This window comes from Lepidothrix coronata, unplaced genomic scaffold (assembly GCF_001604755.1).
Source record: "Lepidothrix coronata isolate B3197 unplaced genomic scaffold, Lepidothrix_coronata-1.0 Scaffold155, whole genome shotgun sequence".
NCBI lineage: Eukaryota > Metazoa > Chordata > Aves > Passeriformes > Pipridae > Lepidothrix > Lepidothrix coronata.
In genome coordinates, this window is record NW_016690335.1 from 474446 (window position 1) to 496140 (window position 21695).

General features: G+C 39.2%; 1 protein-coding gene and 1 non-coding gene across 3 annotated transcripts in view; one reads left to right on the forward strand and one right to left on the reverse strand.

Annotated features, from left to right (window-relative positions):
* Positions 1-21695, reverse strand: part of MYO16 (myosin XVI) — a 361587-nt gene that overhangs the window by 322450 nt on the left and 17442 nt on the right. Inside the window, exon 1 of one of the 2 annotated variants that reach the window (XM_017828979.1) lies at positions 12873-12948. The exons of the other annotated variant lie outside the window; for it this stretch is intronic. The gene's annotated coding sequence lies outside the window, so the exon portion shown is untranslated. Of the gene's footprint in view, positions 1-12872; positions 12949-21695 lie in introns of those variants that run through there. 2 annotated transcript variants of the gene reach the window in all.
* Positions 4032-4103, forward strand: TRNAE-CUC. The gene has a single exon. It is a non-coding gene; the product is annotated as a tRNA-Glu (tRNA).

Genomic DNA, 21695 nt, shown 5'->3' on the forward strand with positions numbered 1-21695 from the left:
ATTTTATTCAGTTCTGAATAAAATTTCCTATTTAAACTAGGTCTCCCAGGATGTAAGATCTGCAGGGGTTCATGGGGAGCTTGGTTTTGGTGGAAGAAAGGGAAGATGGAGGAAGAAACCTCCTGAGCGTTTTTTCATTCAATCTTCAGAGAGAAAAACTGACATTGATTTTGGTTTGTCTATTTGGGAAAAAAAATAATTGTTGTGTTCTACTACATTATTTCAGCTTCAGAACTAAGTTGCCCCCCTTCTTCATCTATAAATACCTATCCTTTGATTTTTCTCAATATCAACAGTTTGTGCAGAAAAAAAAATCAACTCAATGCCTTAAGAAAACAGAATGACAAGGGAGAATTTAAAAATGCACATATATAAAGAATGTTTTACAGAATAAAACAATGTTATTCTTCACCATCAACAAGAACAGAAAAGTATCTTGCAAAGGAATTTTATCCCTCTCCTACCTCCAGAGCAACACAAAGCACTGATGAATATCCTTAGTGGGTACTTGATCTCTGCAGCTGCCCTGCTGCAGTACTGACACTTCCTCAGAGAAGCATTTCCTCCCCAGATGCACTGATCAACTTACATAGGGGCTGATTCAGCTGTCCCAATTTATGAACTACATTCTGAATATCTGTCACAATAGTTAGAAGTAACTTTTTTGCTTTATCCATAGCTACAATAAATAGGACCAGGGATCACAGAATCACAGAACTGTGGAACCGTTTAGGTTGGAAGGAACTTTTAGAAATCACCAAAAGCAATCTCACTGACATGGGAAGGAACATTTTTCACTAGCTAAGATTGTTCAAAGCCCCATCCAACCTGATTTTGAACAGGTCTAGGGATGAGGTATCCATAATTTCTATGGGTAACCTGTTCCACTGTCTCACCAGCCTCATTGTAAAAAATGTACTCCTTCTATCCCATCTAAATCAAGCCTCTTTCAGTTTAAGCCATTCCCCCTTGTCCTGTCACTCCAGGTCCTGGTAAAAAGTCTCTCTTGTAGGCCCCTTTTGGTCCTGGAAGGTTGTTAGAAGGTCTCTCTGGAGACTTCTCCAGGCTGAATAACCCCAATTCAGCCTGCTCTCATAGGAGAGGTGTTCCATTCCTCTGATCATTTTTGTAGCCCTCCTCTAGACCACTGAAACAAACTCAAGTTTGTTTTGTATTGGGGACCCCCAAGCTGGATGTAGTACTTCATCTGGGATCTCATGAGAGCAGAGCAAAGGGAGAGAATCACCTCCCTTGACCTGCTGGTCACACTTTTTTTATGCAGTCCAGGATACAAATGGCTTCCTGAGCTGCAAGTGCATATTGCTGGCTCATATCTAAAGTGTTTGGAAGAATGCACAGAATGTGAAGAAGTTTGTGCTCTTTTCAAAACAACAGCAACAATAATTTCCATAAATACTCTAGTATGAAATTATTCTAGGTTTCCAAATCCTATTTAGGTGCAAAAAGAATGAACTATATTGCTTTCAGCTGCAACTGAAAGAATTAATTCAGAATTAACTTAAATGCTAAAAGTATTCACAACTTGTCCCAACAGTCAAGTGCATATGTCAATGAACAGCTACGGACACCTCAGTTAACCTAAGGTTTAACTGAAGTGCTAGATGCTACAGTGAAACATTCAACTGAATAAATTTACTGTGAAGTTTTATCTTCCAGACATTTACAGCTCAGTGAAAAACTTCATCCAAATAAAACCATGTATAGTTGTAAATTCAGAAGTTACGTTACAGAGGAAGCAGTCAGATGTTTCTCTGATAGAGGGAAATAACCCTATCAATTCTGCTTAATCCTACAAAGAAAACTACCTAATCCAATTAAAAAGAAACACCAACTTACTTATTAATAAATGCCTCTAAAAAGTATATAATATTCTGTGGTGACAGTAAGTTCTCACCAATAATCTACACTACAAGCTATTGTAGTGTAGACCTATTGAATAGAATACATTTCAACTGACACAGATACGTTCACAGCCTGGAATGTTAATATTTGTAAATATTAGGGCCTATATATGACACCCCAAATCTCACAGGAAAAACTCTTTTCACATACAGACACTTAATTTACATGGCAGCCTCCAAGTCCTGTATGATTTTTACTAGAGAGAGATTCAACCAAGCAATAAAGTGGAACGTGACAGGTTTTACGAGCAATAACAGTAGCTCATAGCAATTTAATAACAAGAAGTCTGCTATAGCTAATAGAAATAGTAAAGGGAATATATAATCAGCATTTAATTAAAGCACTTGAAGTTCATACAGGATTAGTCAAGAGTCCTGATTTGGCAAAATCACATCCTCAGATTTTTCTAATGCCAAGTAATCCAGGTCACACGTACCACACCATCCACCAAGAACACAGAATACCCTAATGCCCAGTTTAGTGAAGACTCAAGAAGGCTGGGAAACTAGACCAAATATCAGCTTCTCCCTCCTGAAGCTCTCTCTGGGACCTCTCCATCTAGATCCCTGTGCACTCTTAAAAGGTATTGTACTCATACTACAATACTCATAAAAGGTATTGTAGCATCTATTCTCACCAGCCTTGAAAGGAAACTGTGACTTTCCCACAGATAACCAGGCACTAAATGTTTATGTAGAAGGGAATAAAGTTAAAACCTCAGCTTCACTGCTAACTACAGGCATTGCAAATGCATAAGAAGATACCCTCAAAAAACACAAAATCTGATTCAATGTTTTTGGTTATTGTAACAGTGACTATGGGGACCAATTTATTTATCTTCTGCTTTTTGATCCATTGGAGTCCATTCCCCTACATAGAATCACAGAATATTTTGGGTTGGAAGGGACCTTTAAAGATCAACTAGTCCGATCCCCGTGCAATGAGCAGGGACATTTTTACCTGCATCGAGTTGCTCAGAGCCCCATCCAACCTAACCTTGAATGTTTTCAGGGACAGGGAATTCACCACCTCTCTGAGCAACCCAGTCCAATATTTTACCACCATCATTGTAAAAAATCTCTTCCTTGTATCTAATCCAAATAAACTCTTTTAAGTGGTGAAAGGCTTCTATAAGGTTTCCCTGGAGCCTTGTCTTCTCCAGGTTTAGCAAAGCCAACTCTCTCAGCTTTTCCTCATAGGAGAGGTGTTCCAATATGTTTGCAATACATGATGTTCCCCACAATAGGCATAAAAAATAATTTGTTGCATTTGAATTTAAAGAGTAAATACCAAAACCACAGGTACTGACAGATCAGAAAATTGGTGCCTCTTTGGGAACTTATGCACTCAAGACATTATTAATGCAGCTCAATTCACAAACTATGAGCAGATGAGCTGACAGTCTTCATGTCACTCGATTCTTAAAAGACAGGTCAAGACAACTCCTATGGGTCCTCTAGTCTCAACAAGTAGGGAATCAGGACTGCAGGATGCACCATGGCGTCTCATGGACTGTAGGAAGAACCACCAAGTAGTGGCACAACTGTCACAGTTCAGTCACAGGATCAGTGATTCCGTGCTTTGATTCTCTTTTAACTGCTAGGGAAGGAGGTAAACTTGTTACTATTTCTGTGCTCTCATTTCCACTACCTAACCTCTCATATAAGCCTTTTTTTGCTTTATTCATTTTAGAGTTAATAATAATGGCCAGTCTTCGCAAGCGAAGATTTGGGAAAGGTCATTAACCCTTCGAGCCTGCGCAGTGGATTTTTTACGTGAGACACAGCTTGCGCTGAACTGAGCCCACCCTTTAATCCTGAGGTTCATCTGCTGGGGCCAAGCAAGCTTGGACAGTGGCAGTGAGGGTCTCAGGACGTAGGTTTGTTTAGAGTGACCTTCTCTTAGATGGATTGCCTTACAGGGCTGACGAGCTCCATCTGCCCGGGGGGCTGGGAATCGAACCCGGGTCGCAGCAGTGAGAGTCCTCCACCCTAACCACTAGACCACCAGGGGCCCCTCATTTTAGAGTAGTGCAGCACAAAAAGATAATTATTTAGCTGGAACATCTAGCTAATAGATTTAAGTGGTATTTATTGGCACAAGGGGGCCCCCTGGTGGTCTAGTGGTTAGGATGCGGCGCTCTCACCGCCACGGCCCGGGTTCGATTCCCGGTCAGGGGACTTCCCCGGGCAGATGGAGTTCGTCAGCCCTGTAAGGCCATCCATCTAAGAGAAGGTCACTCTAAACAAACCTATGTCCTGAGGACCTCGCTGTCACTGTCCAAGCTCGCTTGGTCCCGGCAGATGAACCCTAGGATTAAAGGGTGGGCTCAGTTCAGCGCACGCTGTGTCTCACCTAAAAAATCCACTGCGCAGGCTCGAAGGGTAAAAGACCTTTCCCAAATCTTCGTTCGCGAAGACTGGCCATGATGACTGGCACAAAGGCTTTCGGAATAGAGTTATATCAATTAAGTAAATCTACAGCTAATATGATCCCTCAAGAAACAGACAGTAAGAGCAGGCACTGCAGCTTGTCTGAGAGCTTATGAAAATATAGCCTTAACCAAACAGATGCATGGAAGAATGACGGAGGAAACAAGGCATCCCAAAGAGGACTGATGGTAGGCCTTAGAAACCACTGGCAATTATGCAGGAAAGAGTGGTGGGTGGCACCCAGGGCTGCCCTAAGTGATTTACCAAATGAATGGCTACATATTCCTGAAACGTACAGACAAGCTGCCAAGGCAACTTTTATGCTCAAGGAGGAGCCATATGTCCCCAAAGAGCTGAGAAGAGACTGTCACCAACCCCAGAGAAGGTACAAAGGGCATTCATTAGTAACTAAGGACTCTCCTAGAATTTCTCAGTGGATACCAGAAAACATATTCTCCAGCTAAAGCCAAAAGCGCTTCTCAGATTTTCCTGGACTCCTTCTGACTTCTGCCCTGTGCCGCTTGCCCACACCAGACAGCTCCAACCAGATGACAAGTGACTAGATGGCTCCAAGAAAAAGAATGCTGGAGACTGGGCACAGGTATGGTTCTCATCCATGGTCCCAGGTGGGTATCCTATTCTGCACTTGGAAGTAAATTGAAATTTGCCTTCACCTTTAATCTCAAAAAGCTGCTCTTGAAACTTTCTAACAATAAAAAGTTAGATGAGGTGCTCAAATGAGATAATTTGTATTAAAATATTCCTAAAGAGATGAATTCACACTTCAAAGAAAGGAAAAAGTGAAACCAAAGAACAAGGAAAATTTACCTCAGTTACTTAAAAAGGAGCAAGCCAGTTTCTCAGTAGAAACTAATCCAAAGGATATCGGTATATGTGAGCACTGGTAGCTTTTGTATGGGTCTACATATCCAATGTACAGAAGCAGTCTACCAGACTGGAAAAACACTAACAAAAAAAGGCAAAAAACAGAGAAAAACAAAAGATCAAGAATTTCGTAAGAGGTCGCTGACCCAAAACTGAAGAAACTGGAAAAAAAAAAAAAAAGAAAAAGTCACACAAAGATGGAAAAGTGTAACTCAGGGTAAATACAAAGTTACAGCAGCCTGTTATAATTCTAGAGGTCAATGGGCTGATATCGAAGGCTGAGACAACACTCTTTCTATGAAAAAAATCTCATGGTCAGACTCTATCTTTCCCTCCCTTCTCTGTACATAAAAAAAAAAAAAAAAAAAAACAAAACAAAATCCACTGAAAATACACAGACTAACTGTATAAGAAACAAAGACTAGTACACAAATAAGGACTTTTAGCAAGTGTGGTGTTTCCTTTTGGCACAGAACAAAGTGGTTTTGTTACAACACAAGGCTACATATCCAGTGAGGTTACAGTCCTTTGAAAATATTTTGTCTTTATACAACTATATTATTCAGAGGAATTAGTGCTTGATAACATTCTACTTGCACTGAATATGCTCCCACCTTTTATTACCCCTGTGCTGAGGTAAATTGTGGGTGCTGTGGAGGGAGCTAGGCTCTCCCTGCTGCTCCCAATGCCTTGCTCTTGGCATGTGGGATTGTGTGGAGAAAGGTAAGACCAACCTCAATGGATAAGAAAAGAGGTCAGACCATAGCACATCAGTGCTGAATTCTGTATAAGAAAAAGCAAAGAGAAATTTACTCAAAATGCCACTTCCATCTGGTTGAATATTGCAAAGTATACGGATCAGAAAGTGGAGTGTAGATGTAGTTAGCTACTGAGGTAAAAACAGCTTTTCTTTTTTTCCCTATGTATTCATTATGCCCATACCAGTCCTTTCATGGGAAGGACTGGCACGAAGATAATTTACAATGCAGGGCATCACACATCCAAAAATGGTCCAGAGATATACCCTGAGCATTACGCTGTAACCGTGAGCACTGCCAGCAAAGGGACACTGATGCTGCTGAGGAAGCATAGGGCACTCATCACATTAGAGAGCATCTAGGATGCTACAAGACTGGATACATGCTTCTGTCAAAATGAACCCTTGACACCATCTGCTTCAGAGGGCAGGAAGAGGAGGTACCACTAGTTTGGTATAGTTTTTTCCACTCACAGATGGGGACAGAAAGCTATCTTGGCTTGGATACTCGGTGAAGCTAAGTAATTTCATTTTACAGGACATAAAAAAGCTGAGGTGAAGCAATATGCATTGCTGAGAAAAGAAACCCACTTGATCTGGAGAGTTCTTCTGACCTTCTGAAGAGATACTTCTTCCTTCACTGCCCAAAAAACTTGTTTCTTAGCCGTATCTCTCTGGTTAAGAACTCAGGCTTTAAAAAACTCTTCCAAGAATTCTGCAAGTGAACCACTTTTCTGCAGTGCCACAGGGGTTGTGCACACACAAGGCCACTTACCCAGTACCGCTGATAAGCAGACTTTCAATCAGACACCCCTTGGAACAGATGTTCCTTTGTTTTCAAAGTAGCAACAATTCTTCTGCACTTTTGGCACCATATGCACCAAAAGTGAGAAAATCAAAGCAGTAAGTGGAAAACCAAGCCTCTTCTGAAAGCACTTTCCCTCGAAGAAAACATTTCTACTATTTCAGTTGTGTGTCTGTTCTCATCCAGGCCAGCCTGGCAACGGGTGTAGCTCAAGGAGAGCTCACCAGTGGGCTAGGCCATGCCAGGGGCAGAAGCTGCAACAGTGACACCTCTGCCTCTGCAAAGTCCCTGCTGGGTGTTATGGGGCAGCCAGTCTCGTACGCTGTGTGCAGCTAAAATGGTCAGTGACAAATGAAGAAAGACAGTTCATGTGCATATGGTGTACAACAAAAACTAGATCCTGGCCTATATCATTTCCTTTTGCATCTGTTTAACTTGGATCTATCTAGGTTTGATCAACTAATCTGGGGATTTTGTTTATATCTGAAAACAACAGAAATGAACAATCTCTTGAGATGCAGCTGCTCATCAGCACATGTACTGCATTTAGGAACATTATTTAGTCAGAGCTTAACTTGCAGAGAAATGCAGGAAAACATGTGATTGAAGGACTTCAAAATGTTGTGTCACAGAAGAGCTTTATTCCTACCCTTAAAACTCCAAATCACAAAAGCTTCAGTGTTCTGTCAACACTCTCTCTGTGTTTGTCTTTGCCTTATCATTCCATCCCAATGCAAAAAGCACTGGTCAGAAGATTCTTTGCCAATAATTTGGCAAATGCTGTTCTCTAAAAACTAAGTCAAAAGGGTAAATGCAAACAAATATTGGTTTCTGTTCTGTAAATAAACTCAGCTATTCAGTTCTGCTTTGAACTAAAGAAACCCACAGCAGTAGCAAACCCAAAGAGTAGCTTTTATGTGACAGAGTACGACTTCAGACAAACTACATTCTTCATTTTATTGACTGTACTTGATAAGACTATTCTGACATCTTGAAAAATAAAATTAAATTGAATTTAATGCTGTTTAATTTAGCATTGTTACATACATATTTTTGTTTGCAAACAAATAAAAAGGCCTTGGACATGGAGATACACCCATACGAGAAGGTAGAGATGAAACAGAAAAGCACATGTAAGATGTCAGATTTTTTTTTAAGCTATAGATAAGTAGCAAGTTTAGATTGAATTACTAGCATACGAACTACAAGCAGTAAACCTCACAGAAGCATACTACCTGCACAAAACTAGTATATTTTAAGAATAGATTTCTTTATGTCTTAAGCAAATATCAATTTGTAACATTAATAATTCACATATAACAAAATAATATTCTATTCCTCAGCAGCAAGATCTTTCCCAGGACTAAAACATTTATCATTATTTGATCATCCAACCGAACCGAGATGAATTAGCAAAACAGAAATCCTAATTAGAAACATGCCTGATACGTATTTTATTTTCCACAGATAACAAATATACTGCTGATAGCACATTTTAGTGTAATTGTTCTTCTCACAGAAGGTTTTAAAATAAATGGAAAAAAAATCCTAAAAGATATTCTTCCTTAGACATTCCAAGCACTGGTCACATAAATCACAAAACGGGGCAATGAAGCATGATCAATATTTGTGCAATCCATTTATAAGTACAGATATCTGTCTTTTGTTATATCAATGTGCTATGCAAAATGCTGTGTTTCTAGGACATATCTGTGGTTTCTATCACTATACTACACATTCAGAAATAAACAACAAGTTTAAGCCTGATGTATGTAAAAACATGCTTTCAAATACAACTTCTACAATATTAGCCACCAGCTGGTAACAAAACTTATAATCAAGTGAATTTACCTTACCTAGATTTTATATGACTACCAATTATTTCATTTTTAAAAAATATTATGTATTTTTTATATTTAGCTATATTCATTATTAATGGATTAAATGCCTTATATATGCTGAAACACATACATAGCATCAGATGAAAAATACATAAGAGTTTATGGTGAAGAAAATACCTACAAGATTTCAATCTCTTAAAAAAGTCATTACAATGAATTATTGAAATGTGAAAATAAATAGATATTCCTACCACAAATTTTATCTTGACCAATTTCGCTCCCACATATTCCTGTTTGCCACTGAATCAATTTCACACTTACTCACCTCCCTGTCTCTGTGATGTGGTTTATTCATTGGTTTGATATTGCCATAGCAACTCTGCAACATGGAAACATGTTAGCCAAGCAATGCCGCTCACCTCACACTAGACAGTGAATAGCTGTCTGGTGCATATAACATATTTTAATGTATATTGATCTCTGCTTCTTACTATTAAGCTACTGGTTTAACATCACTATTTTTAACTCTGTATAACAATCTTTCAGCATGACCTTCATAGTATTTAATTTGTAGTGGTCTTGACTTGATTACAAAAATTACCTACTACCTCAAATTTAAAGCTAGAACATATTTTGACTGTAAGTCCAACTATTGCATTTGGACACACTTGATCAACCAGAAAAATAAACAGCACTACTCCCAGTCCCAAAATTCAGGGCTTCCCCAGCATTCCTGCATTTTTGCCTCCTGTAAGCAAGCATATGCAAATCACAAATCAGACGTGCTAGCATGGGAGCACACACATGCTCAGCTTAAGGAGCTTTCCCATCAGATCATGTGGCCTGGAGAGAGTAGAGACTCTCTCCCCCCCACCATGCCTCCCTAGGAAACCAGCAAACTGGCTGGTGGCTAGTAAGTGAGAAGGATGGTGCTTTGTCTCCAGAAGGGATGCAGGGCTGAGCCTGTCAGAAGGCAGGTAGTGATGCTTCCACAGCTTCTGCTTCCACAACCTTCCCACAACCAGTGGGGACTTGCAGCGTATTCTGAATTACTAAATGGACGCAGTATGTCTCCTCAGTTTGTATAAAATGAAACTCGAAGCAAAACAACACATGAGAACAAAAGCAGGATCTCTGGTGCAGCAAGCAACAGAGTCTTTAAAACTCCAAAGTCTATCACATCAATACTATGCAAATCAGGGCATCCCCAAACACAGATTTGGATCATGGTGAGGAGACTAGGCAACCATCCAGGGCAATAGTATGAGTGGGAGCTGAAACTGTCTCATTGAATGAGTCTTTATCTTCACAAGTTGGCAACTACTTCACAACTGTGCTTACTCACAGAGGAAACACTTCTGTTGGAACTAGGTTGCACCACAGCTTGACCTAAATGGTTTTTAAGAAGAGAAGTTTATTTGCTCTCAGATACTTGGACAAGCCCCATAAAACACTGAGGTTCTGACCACACTTGACACAGAAAGCAGCATGGAGACTAGTAATACCTTCGGACTCAACATATCTCTGAATGCAGTAACATACCAGGACACTTCCTTCTACCTACCTAATAACATCACCACTGTTTCAGATCTCACTGTGCCTAAGCTCAAAGGCTAAACACTGCTTTAGCAGCCTTAGGCTACGTGTAAAACACATCTGTGAGACAGCTTCACAGCTGAAATTCAAGTTACTGCCACCTTACTATAACACACTAAGGTTTGTGATCTGAGATGTACCACATCATCTCTGCATGGACTTGCAACAAATAGTTATAATTTCTTTCCCCTTCAGGTCTGAAACCAGCACTTTGGTTGGGGATTTATTTATCTTATATCAAGGAAAAGGTGTTGAATAAAGGGAAGATGGAAAAAAGTATTTTTGAGTACAAGTTGATTCAGTTCCTGACTACGCTCTCCAAGTCAACACAAGAGTTATGAAACTGCTGTAAAATAAATTCCATCATGCCTCAACAGCAAAAAACCAGCATTAATTGTGTACAATGGGCAAATGGGTTTCTATTACTATTTCCTGTAACATGGCTTTGATTTTTTCCTCAACCAAAAAACAGTTATTGCAAATTCCAGGAGACAATATACAATCAGCAATGATACTACAATAGGTGTTTCCACTGAAAGCATCGAGAAGCCAGCTTTGGCACAGGGGGGGAGCGGGGGCCCTGGGGATCAGGTCAAATAGGGGCGATGGGTGGGAAGGAGGATACTAAACAGGAAAACAATTAATTCATATCTACACACTGCTAGGAAATGGACTACTCTTACAGTAGTGTAAATAGCTAGTGATTGCTCTCCTAACAAAATTTCTGATGGCTCTATGCTTCCAGACAACTTACAATATTAATTCTATTTATATATTTAGTTTTAATTCTCTTTATATATTTAGTTTTCTCTTTGACAAGTAAGGAGCTCGAAGAAGGTGCTAAAAAAAGAATTACATTCTGCCTAATGTGAGAGGTTATTTCATCTAAATACACAATTTCTAGTGACCTTTGCTGGAACTCCTACAGTTAGTACACTGCAAACGCATCTAAGTAAAGTAAAACATTAGCAATTTGTCTGCTGTCAGTCATCCCTTTCATCCTCTCAGTAAAGTATTTAATTCTTCAGATCACATTGCCATTATCTGCTTTCATCTGATGGACTACAAGCAGGGGCCCAATGGGAGCTATCTGTGCATACAGGGACTACAAACTCATGGCCAAGAACAGGGCATGAATACTTGGAGATACTCAGCATCATTCCCAGAGACATGTGTCCCATGAACACAGTTTGGAAAACAACGAATAGGACAGTAGCACTAGTACAGCTTCCACATGAATGCTTAACCTTTAAATAATCCCAAAACTATGAATCCACAAATAAAACCAAATCCAACTTAACAATAAACAAACCTAAATGTCACTAGCAGCCTACTCTAAATCTATATGAAGGTTCATAAGGGACACTGAAATGCCACTCACTTCCCTTTCGCTTCCCAGGTCTCAGCAATGGCACAAACTTCTCCAAAGCGGGTTCTTCCCATGGACTAAAGTTCTTTATGAACTGCTTCAGTATGGATCCCTTCCACACGGTACAGTCCTTCAAGAACAGTCTACTTCAGCATGGGGTCACAAGTCCTGCCAGCAAACCTGTTCCAGCATGGGCTCCTATCTCCAATGAGTCCACAGTTCCTGCCAGGAACAAACCTGCTCCAGCACAGGCTTTCCATGGGGTCACAGCCTCCTTTGGGTATCCACCTGCTGTGGCATGGGGCTCTCCATGGGCTGCAGGTGGACCTCTGCTCCACTACAGACCTCTATGGGCTGTAGGGGCACAGCTGCCTCACCACAGTCTACACCACAGGCGGCAGGGGAATCTGTGCTTTAGCAGAGCACCTCCTTCCCCTCCTTCTTCACTGACCTGAGTGTCTGCAGGGCTGTGTCTCTCACATATCCTCACTCTTTTGGCTGTTGTTCCACAGCAGGTTGTTTTTTTCTTTTCCTCTACTTAAGGATGTTATCCCAGAGGTGCTGCCACCATCACCAATCGGCTCAGCCCTGGTCCAGCACCTGGTCCCCAATGGAGCCAGCTGGCATTGGCTCTGTCAGACAAGTGGGAAGCTTCTGGCAGCTTCTCATAGAAGCTGCCTCTGTAGTCCCCCTTCTATCAAAATCTGGCCATGCAAACCCAATGCAACTGCTAGAATAAGAGCAGTTACTTACGAGTTTGTAACAAGTTGAGTTACTTACGAGACTGTAACACTAATTCCAAATCACATAACCATAATACACAAGTGCAGCAGCACAGCCTTGCTTTTGCTAAGGGCAGATGTCACCTTTGGGGAACCCGGAATTCTCTCCAGACTTGGCATTTCTCAGGGCCATAAACCCACAGATGCAGTAGATGCTTCACAGACCTTAGTCTTAAGGGATACACACTCACATTAGAATGGTTTGACAGCTTTGGGCTCCATAAAATGCCAGGAATCATTTTTCTTTATCTCCACCTTCTGAGCAAAGCCACACCTCAAAAACCATTTTATATCCAGTCATATCTGCAACATGGGCTGCCAGTCAGACTATTCTGAAGTAAAACAAAAGGTCATATAACATAATCTCAGTTTCAATTTCAGTTATTTTTTAGTTTAGACCAAATGAGATGAATGACAGCTCTGACTTTACATAAAGTTTCCAATCCCTACATATAATTTCTTTAAAATGCACCCATGGGTACCTTTGTATTCTTCCAGCAGAGATGCAGCTCTGTACAAATGGAACTTAACTTGCTGAGACTCTCAGGCATTTATTCTGTAAAAAACAGTAAATATACCTTGTAAAACACACTGATGAGATTTGTAAAACACACTGGATGAAAAGCATTCAACAATTTGAGCAGCCTTTTTTTCTTTTTTTTTTTTAAATCAGTGGACAGTACTGAAACAACAAAAAATTAGCTTGATAAAATGGGTGATTCAAACAGACAAATTGGGTTGTCAGCAAATAAACTGATGCCAACATAATCAATCATCAAGTCACACCAGGCAAGCTGTGCAAGCAGAAAATTAAGAGATTGCAAGTTAGTCCCTACCCAGTAAAACTGTTGGCTATATCTTTATTTGTATTTAAAGATCTTTATTAGAGTTGCTATTTTAGGCTTGACACATATTGCTATGACATTATATTGGTTTTGATTGATTGTACCCTTCTTTCTTGATCAACATGAACCAATACAGACATGCAATGGACTGTCTTTAATGGCACACAGGTATTTATTATATCATCAAAGATTACCATCACTGCATAATGTGGTGCTGCTTAAGATCTCATAGCCCTTTTTCTTCTTCTTTTTCTTTTTTTTTTTTAACAGAGTCCGTTAGGGCAAACTGAATCCTGTTCATCTTTCCTTGCTAGATCAGGTCCTCCAAACTTCTACTTTCATATCTTTATTCCCTTACCTGTACATGCTGACAACAGAATAGCATTATTAACAAAACAAATGAAGAAAAGGCTATACTGTTTCACACTTATGTTTGTCAATTCACAACATTAAATAGGCCTTTAAAATGAAAGGGTACTTTTTCCTAAAATCACTTAGTACTGTATAATTTGTTTATATACCAAATTAATATAAAATTAGTCTGAAAAAATATACCTCCTCATATAGTTGAACTTGACACAATAATTAGACTAGTATGTTTGGCATCTAGTGATGACTAAACACAGAAGACTAACTAAAACCAGTTGGTGTTACAATAATGAAAATATCTATAAAAACCAAGAGCCATCAAAACCAAGCCTAATTTTCTTCAGGCATTCAACAAGATAACGAAATAGATAATGTAACAGGATCACTACTTTGTATTGTTAGTGTTTTCCCTACAGCTTCATTCCTTGTGTTTCTGTCAATGGTTCTCTTTATTAGTCATTTATCAAATATATATTTTTATTTGTGCTTTGATGTGGTGAAGTTGTTACATTGATTCCAATACATTGAAATGAACATCTAGCTTTGCTATGGCACAGTTAATATGATTTGACTCACCATGCTAAAGTTGTGGGATTTTGATTGCCCCTTATAACATGGTGAATGTGCCCAGTATCTCTTTAACCCACCTAGGGCCTAATCAGTATCTACAGATGAAATGTGCTGAAAGCATTACTCAAATCAATTTGCCAAAATCAGCGCATTTGATACCTCCTCTGATTTAAAGTAATGGATCTGGTCTGAGCACTACTATAGAAGGAGTTTACTTGTGGAATACCTACCCAATATGGGCAAGACTAAAATTCAACTTTACTCCACAAACAAATTTAGCCCATAAAGAAGATTCTACTAATACACACTCATTGTTTGGAAGTAGCTATACCAGCACTAAAAACAGATATTCTTTGCAGTTGTTTTGAGTTGAGTGAATCATTATTTGTATTTCATAATCGTCATATTTAGCCCTCTTAGGGGCAGACAGCTGACAGACAAGGCAACCAAAGCCAGGCAGAAAATACACAAGGTGGATAACAGGCAAGGAAGAAATTGCTAAATACACACTAGCAGCTGAGCAATTGGAGGGACTGATAAGAGTACCAAGCAATCAAATGGTATCAGATAAATTCCTGACTCAAAATTATTATCCCTGCTACAGATCTGTTACTAAAAAGAGAGGCATTGTAAAATATGAGGTTATACCACTCTTCCACAATTGCACAACTCTAATTTAAAGCACAATTTGGATTTAATTAAATTTTTTTGTTCTTGTGTATAGTTTCATCTATTCAGAAACCCTAGCCTGCTGTTTGCTCCAGCCAACTCTTTACATTCTAACCTTATGACAGGAATAAACCTTTAAAAAAAGCTTTTAAGGCTACACTCCACAACTTAACACAAAAGCAGATCCTTAATACATTATTATTTATAGGAAAGATAGTGGAGAAATACCTGTTTCAGAGTTAGCCTCTTAACTTTACGAACTGCTAGGCTTCTTTAGGAGACAGAGAAAGCTCCATAGAAGTCTTGGATTTCTATCTGTCTTCCTAAAAACTCATCACCAATGAAAAAAATGCTTTTTAGGAAACCATGCACACATGCTCTTCCAGGTAAAGTGGCCAGGAAATGCCAGAGCCCCTGAAATGCTGCTAAATAAGAGCACACAGTTGGTCATTGCAAACTAGGTGATCTAACATGTTTTTAAAAATAGCATTTTTTGCTATTGGTAAAACCACTGATTCTTGTGCTTTAAAGACATTCCTTCCTCATAAGAGAAAGGAAATACAGTAGAGCTAGTGATACTCCCTTCTGCACCTCACCTACAGAAAGAAATATTTGATTCTGGATCTGGCCTTTATATGATAACCAAAAGAGATCACATTTGTGCTGCATTTTTTGTTCTAATTAGAGACAGATTTTGGTTTTCTCTGAAAGAAAAAAAGCATCTAATTTCACACGAGCTGGATCCAGCATCACCATAGGTTTTATAGTCCACTTTAACAAATAAGATTTTTCCTGGAATTTGATGACACAAAAAGTTCTCTCCCTTTGACAAACATGGATATTTCTCTGCATGCTGATTATTTTTTTCCATCTCCCCTGCAAGTCCTAAAGCTATACATAAGACTTTTGAGGCAGTACGTTACCAAGGCAACTCATGCAGCTCATCATTATCTAGACCTCATTATTAAAAGATTGATTTTGGATGAATAGGAATCTTGTAACAGGGTGAGCTAACAGATTACTTTTTTTTTAAGCTGCTGAAGACCAGGGTAGCCTAAGCATATGATTCTATTGTGGGTGGAATGAATTGAAGAAATGGCTCCATAAATGTCTTCTCAGTTACCCTATATATGGGTTTCTGTTATCTGGATTCTACCTTCCTCAAGACAGCAACTTCACTGATTCAAAAAAGAAAGGGAAAAAATCAAGAACATACAAACTGTGTCAACAGAACTCCTGGGGCACAGCCAAAGTTAAACTTAGATCTCTGAAGACCACAACAAAGCAACTCCTGGTTTTACAGTCCAAACACTGGATCAGCAGCATAATGGCTATGTAGCACAAATCACTAGGCTGACATTACCTCATCCTGACAGACTGAATTTCGTTTAGTTATGCAGCATATAAATTCATGATAACTCAAGAGAGGCTGTTCATATTAGACACTTACTGAACTTTTTAGTATGGCTCCAGGTTTTACTTTCAGTTGCTTTATATATTGTTAGTACTCACTATCTTTCTGGTTTTCATTAACTTAGCTGAAGCAGAGTTTTTGATTCCAGTTTTTGCACCTTTTTTAATGCACTACATAGCTGAACCTTTCTCTTGCCAAAGCAGCCAGTACTTGGACAGATAGCTTGGCCAGGCAAGAGCCTGAAAATCCTCAGGACACACAAAAAACCCTGAAGTTTGCTCAGTCTGGTCCTAAATACTATAGGACAAAGCTCATGCAGAGACCCTGCACAGCAGACTCCTGTAAGCAATGTGTACAATGTTACAGCCACACCTTGATGTTTCATACTAGGGGACCTGAAGCAGCCATTCGAGAATACTAAGAAGACTGAAAAGAGAAAGAAGAATATGAGTGACCTGTTTACTTGAAGCAGGATAAGCAAAGTGCTCTGCTATATGCTTGACTTCAAGGAACAAATGGAGGAAGAGCTACACACATCGGTAGCAAGGACTGTTTGTTTCCTTTGAAGAAGAAAAAATGTGCAGAAGAAATCCAGACCATCAAAGGGAACAGTGCCCTCAAGAGAGGAATAACAGTGCTGCTTGTAGACCTTTTTGTTTCCCAGGTGCCAAGTGAAAGACTCCAGAACTGAGCTAGGAAACAAGTCCCTACCAGCCAAGGTACCATACTTGCTCTGTAAGCATTCCTGATCTCCTTCCTGATTCACTTATCCTTTCTGGACGCATGAGAACCAAGTTCACTGCATTTTGCTAACAAGGGTGTCATGAACAATGGATTTCAATATCAAGAAAAACTTTAATTATGAGTAAACACATTATTCTTGGTTATAAAAATACAGCAGCATAGACAAGTACTCAATAGATTTGGCATGGAAAGAACAAATATATTTGTCAAAAAGCTGCTGTGGAATTCATTACTGTAAATGCTGCACAGCAGTTGGAGAAAAGGCTAATTCCGAGTTCAACTAGGATTATAACAATTTTTAATCTTCTTGAATGTGAACATATTTAATTGAAAATGCTTGCAAGAGTAGAAAAAAATGTCTGAAAAAAACCACAGACAATGGTGAGTATTTTTATAAACATTTATTCCCTTGAGCATAAATTAACTATGATACATGACCTTTTGGAATAAGACATGTCTGCAAACCATTCATTAGTAGGTTATTAGGTTGATCAAATAGAGATACTGTGGATATGTTTGTGAATTTTCATTCATTACTCTTCAGCATATCAGTTTATCCTGACAGTGCTGAAATCAATAGGAGGTTTAACACTGACTTTATAGGAATACCTCAGGCTAAGAGCATGTGAACTTAGACCTGGCATGAGGTTCTACGTTACTCTGAAAGTACAGCAACACCTTCACTGAAAGATGTTCTTTAACTCAGATGAGAATGCAATGCTCTGTTTCTGGCAAAAAAAGTATCATTACAATGCATCAAGAAAGGAAGCTGGCCAACAGCCTGGTGCTTTGAGATTTGAGGATGATGAAAGAAAGCATTATTATTCTAAAATAATAGCTCAAGTTTCTGTAAGAGACAAGTCAGATACTTTAAAACAGAGCTCAAGTGTAAACCTAGAGCAGTCATTAATCAAAGAAGAATGAGTGAGACAGTTGTTTTTGAGGACAAGGGTGGGAGAAAGTGTGGAAAACACTGTAGTAGATAGATTAGAGAAGCATTATGTCAGGAAATATGAACTCTCCTACCTTGCTGTCTATACCTTGCAAAAGGCATTGTGAGGAACAATGCTGAAATGAGCTGTACATTATCATAATTTCCTAAAAAGGTTACCTAGCACTAAGGGCAATTCATCACACCATTGGATTCAGAGCCCTCTGAGACAAAGCTTTATAATAAAGACACGACAGTTTAATGAAACAGGACTATATATTACAGTTCATGTGAGGTTTTGTCCTACCTACTCCTGCCTGCATTTCTGGCTTTGTACACCCTCATGTAACGCTAGAGTGACCGAGAAATATGCAAGAGCTGGTTTTGCCCCTTTGCTTTTCAAAATTTCCTTACAGAAGACATACTTTAAACTAATTTCCTCACTTTTCTTCCTCATCCAAAAACTTTAAGGTAAGAGCAGCACATTATAAATCCAGGAGGCAAATTTTTGAGTGTTAAAAACAAGCATTTTGAAATGGAAAATGAGAAGAAAAATGTAACCATTATATGAGGGGCACCTGCTTTAGTATTAATATGCACAAGTTCAGTTATGTGAACATATTCAGGAAACTACAAAGAGGATTAGATATTCAAGTAATAACTAAGAAAATTCTTGGTAATCCAAGAGAGCAAAAATTCAAAAATGAAAATGGCACAGGGTACCATAGTCAAATGTTGTCTACCATAAGAGACTGAAAAGCAAACAAAACTAACAAATTCATATAATTCTTCATTTTCTAAGATGTAGCATTTACAGAATTGGCAGAATATGAATTTCCTCAAAAAAGAGTATGCATTTGCATAACATTTCCCTCCGAATATGTGGAGATGCTTAACTAAGCAGCAAAGACTTTTGTCAGAACTGCTGCTGATGAGCTGATGTGCTGATTTTGCATTGGATTCCCAGAACTTGTAGATTCAGATTCTCCAAGTTTATCCCACATGAATCTGGCACGTGAATCCAACCAAGGCAGAATTCACACTTCTGGCATGGGGTCAGAGGCAAGGCAAGGGAAGGAACCTGTATGAGCTCAACTTCTCTATGTGAAGAAGGCTGAGGATGAGAGGAACAGCAAGAGCAGGATAGGACTGCTTAACCTGTGGGAGAGCTTTACCTAGGGATGGAGACAGTCACAGATGCACACAGTCTGACACTGAGCTGATGGCAAGTGCTATCAATTCTGACTAAGCCTGCGGCTGGTGACACCTGAACAACTTGACACAAGAACCTCCCACAGGAAAAGTGGTAATACTGAGTCAGAGCATCCCTTTGAAAACTAACACCGTTTTCTATAAGTTTAGCTCTGCAAGGACAGACAGACAGTGCAGACTGGCACTGGAGATGATGAAAGTGTCAGCTAACTGAATGGATTTTAAAGTTTCTCTCTTACCTTCCTTGCAGAAGAAGCTGTGTCTGTCATATTAAGCTATGGGTAACCAATCTAGTGGAAAGGATGATCTTTTAGAGGCTACTACAATATTTAGGACCCTAAAGCAGCTCATTGGATCAGCTACCTAGTGATAAAGTAGTTCAGATTATCTCAGCTACGCCCAACAATGAGCTCTGGCCAAATGTCAGAGCTTTTAGTCTGCTCTGACTAAAGCTGGCCAGGCACCAGCCTTGAACAACAGTTCCAGCATAAACAGCACTTCACACAGGCCTCCAAATGTTTCTTTGTTTTTCCTTTGTGTCACTTGACTGGAAATTTTGCAATCTATGCAAGTTTAAAGGGTTTGGGTTTTTTTGCCTAGGCTCTAAACATTAAATTAACCTCTTGGGACCTATTTTGTATCACTTAATACATCCTTTTGTCCAGTACACTCACAGCTCATAAAGTCTACTAATGTATACTTTAAATACAGAACAATCACATTTTTCTTCTCATTTCTCTTCCCATTTTATGTCTGTTTAGAGCTGAAAGACAGCACCTTTTTCATGAAATCATGGCCAGGCCATTAATATCAGGGAACCTTTCCCATTGAAAAGGAAATATATATTGATATGCGAACACTCCACTCCCAAAAGCTTTTTTTCCAACACCTCATTAACATTTTTCACTGCTGGACCATTATACCCTCTGAAAGCATGTCTTTATTGTCCCATTTCCTCAGTATACCACTAATGACAAGACAAAAGGAGAAGAGGCAATTGCAGATAAATCAGTCAAACTTCCCATCGGGTTTCCTCTCCACACTTCTGCCATCTGTGCTGCACTACATATGGTTCAAGACAATACCACAGGCGTCACACATCACACTCCAGCCACTCATGTCTGCTGCTGTGGCTGTCACAGTCCAGTACTTCTGCTGTCTGCCTTCATGTGTGCGTCTGGATGGACAGCTTCCAGACACCTAAAGTGGGAGCACACAGCTGAGCTCCCGGAACTACAGATGCCCTTCTCCTCAGGAAAACTGGAGACCCATCCCTGGGTTTGTACCAAGTAACTTATGAATTTCAAGACTTGAGCAGCAACATATATTTTAATGGACTGTTTACTCCCAAGAAATTCCCCATGATAAAAAATTATCAGATTAAACTGTCTTTTTGGCAAAGAATAATATTTTCAAATAAATAAGCAGGAAGCTTAAATCATAAACAAGATTAGGAATATGGGAACACCTCTTTCTACTAAATTAACACCAGCAAAAGATAGAATCAAATATTGATCTATGTTTCTGAATTAGCTTTCTGAGGTTTGCAACCACCTTTTCACAGCTGTGAACATAGCACTGCAGAAAATTGACCATCATTCACTTTGCAATCTGAACTGCATGAATCATTAATAGCTGACCTGTTAATTAAACACGGTAGCAGAATCCTAGATTAGTCCTGTATTTATAAGAACACCATTAATAAACCTGTTTTTCAATTTAAGAAACATCATCTCTGCATACAGTAGCCATTGTAATATTCCTGCCTAAGTACAATACTTCATTCATTACCTTGACAGGTCACATCACTTAGGCTATCCAGATGAATAAATTTCATCAGCTTGCAAATACTATCTCTGTTTCCACATAGAAGCCTCACATGCACAATGTCTCCTTTAAATCTCACATCAACATTTTCATAAATCAGTGGGAACAAAAAACAAACCCATAAACGGGAGAACTACAATAGGTTTTCTCATTTATTCTTGAGTACTGCACAAAATGACTGCTTATCTGAAGAATTCTCTTTTTCTGCTTTTTAGTCTCTTGCAGTGTATGCAAAATGGTAATATTACGTTTCTCCAAATGTTCAACAAGTAACCCAAACAAGTTCAGTTCAGCTCCGTCCTTAATACTTTTGTACTGCATATTACAATATGAACATGAGCATGTACAACATACTGCAACAGCCATGGGTGTCTCATTTCTGATTTATCAGTAACATTGATACAACCTAGTCCTGTCTTCCCTCAGGTATGGCATCCATGATCAACACTTGTTCTTTCAAAAGACAGACAGCAAAGGCTTCTGGGAAAACTACTTGAGAAGCCCTCAGAAAACTGGTAGCTAAAAAGGGATTTTTTTTCCAAAGTTTCTGCAAAACATCTCATGCAATCAAACTGACTAACACCCCTATGTTAGATATACGTATATTAAATATACATAGATAACACACACAGAGAAGCATCCGTCAAAATTTAAAGTTATTAACTTAGGGACTGCAAGGATAAACATATGATTAAATGACTAGCACTTTGAAATGCTGAGGTAG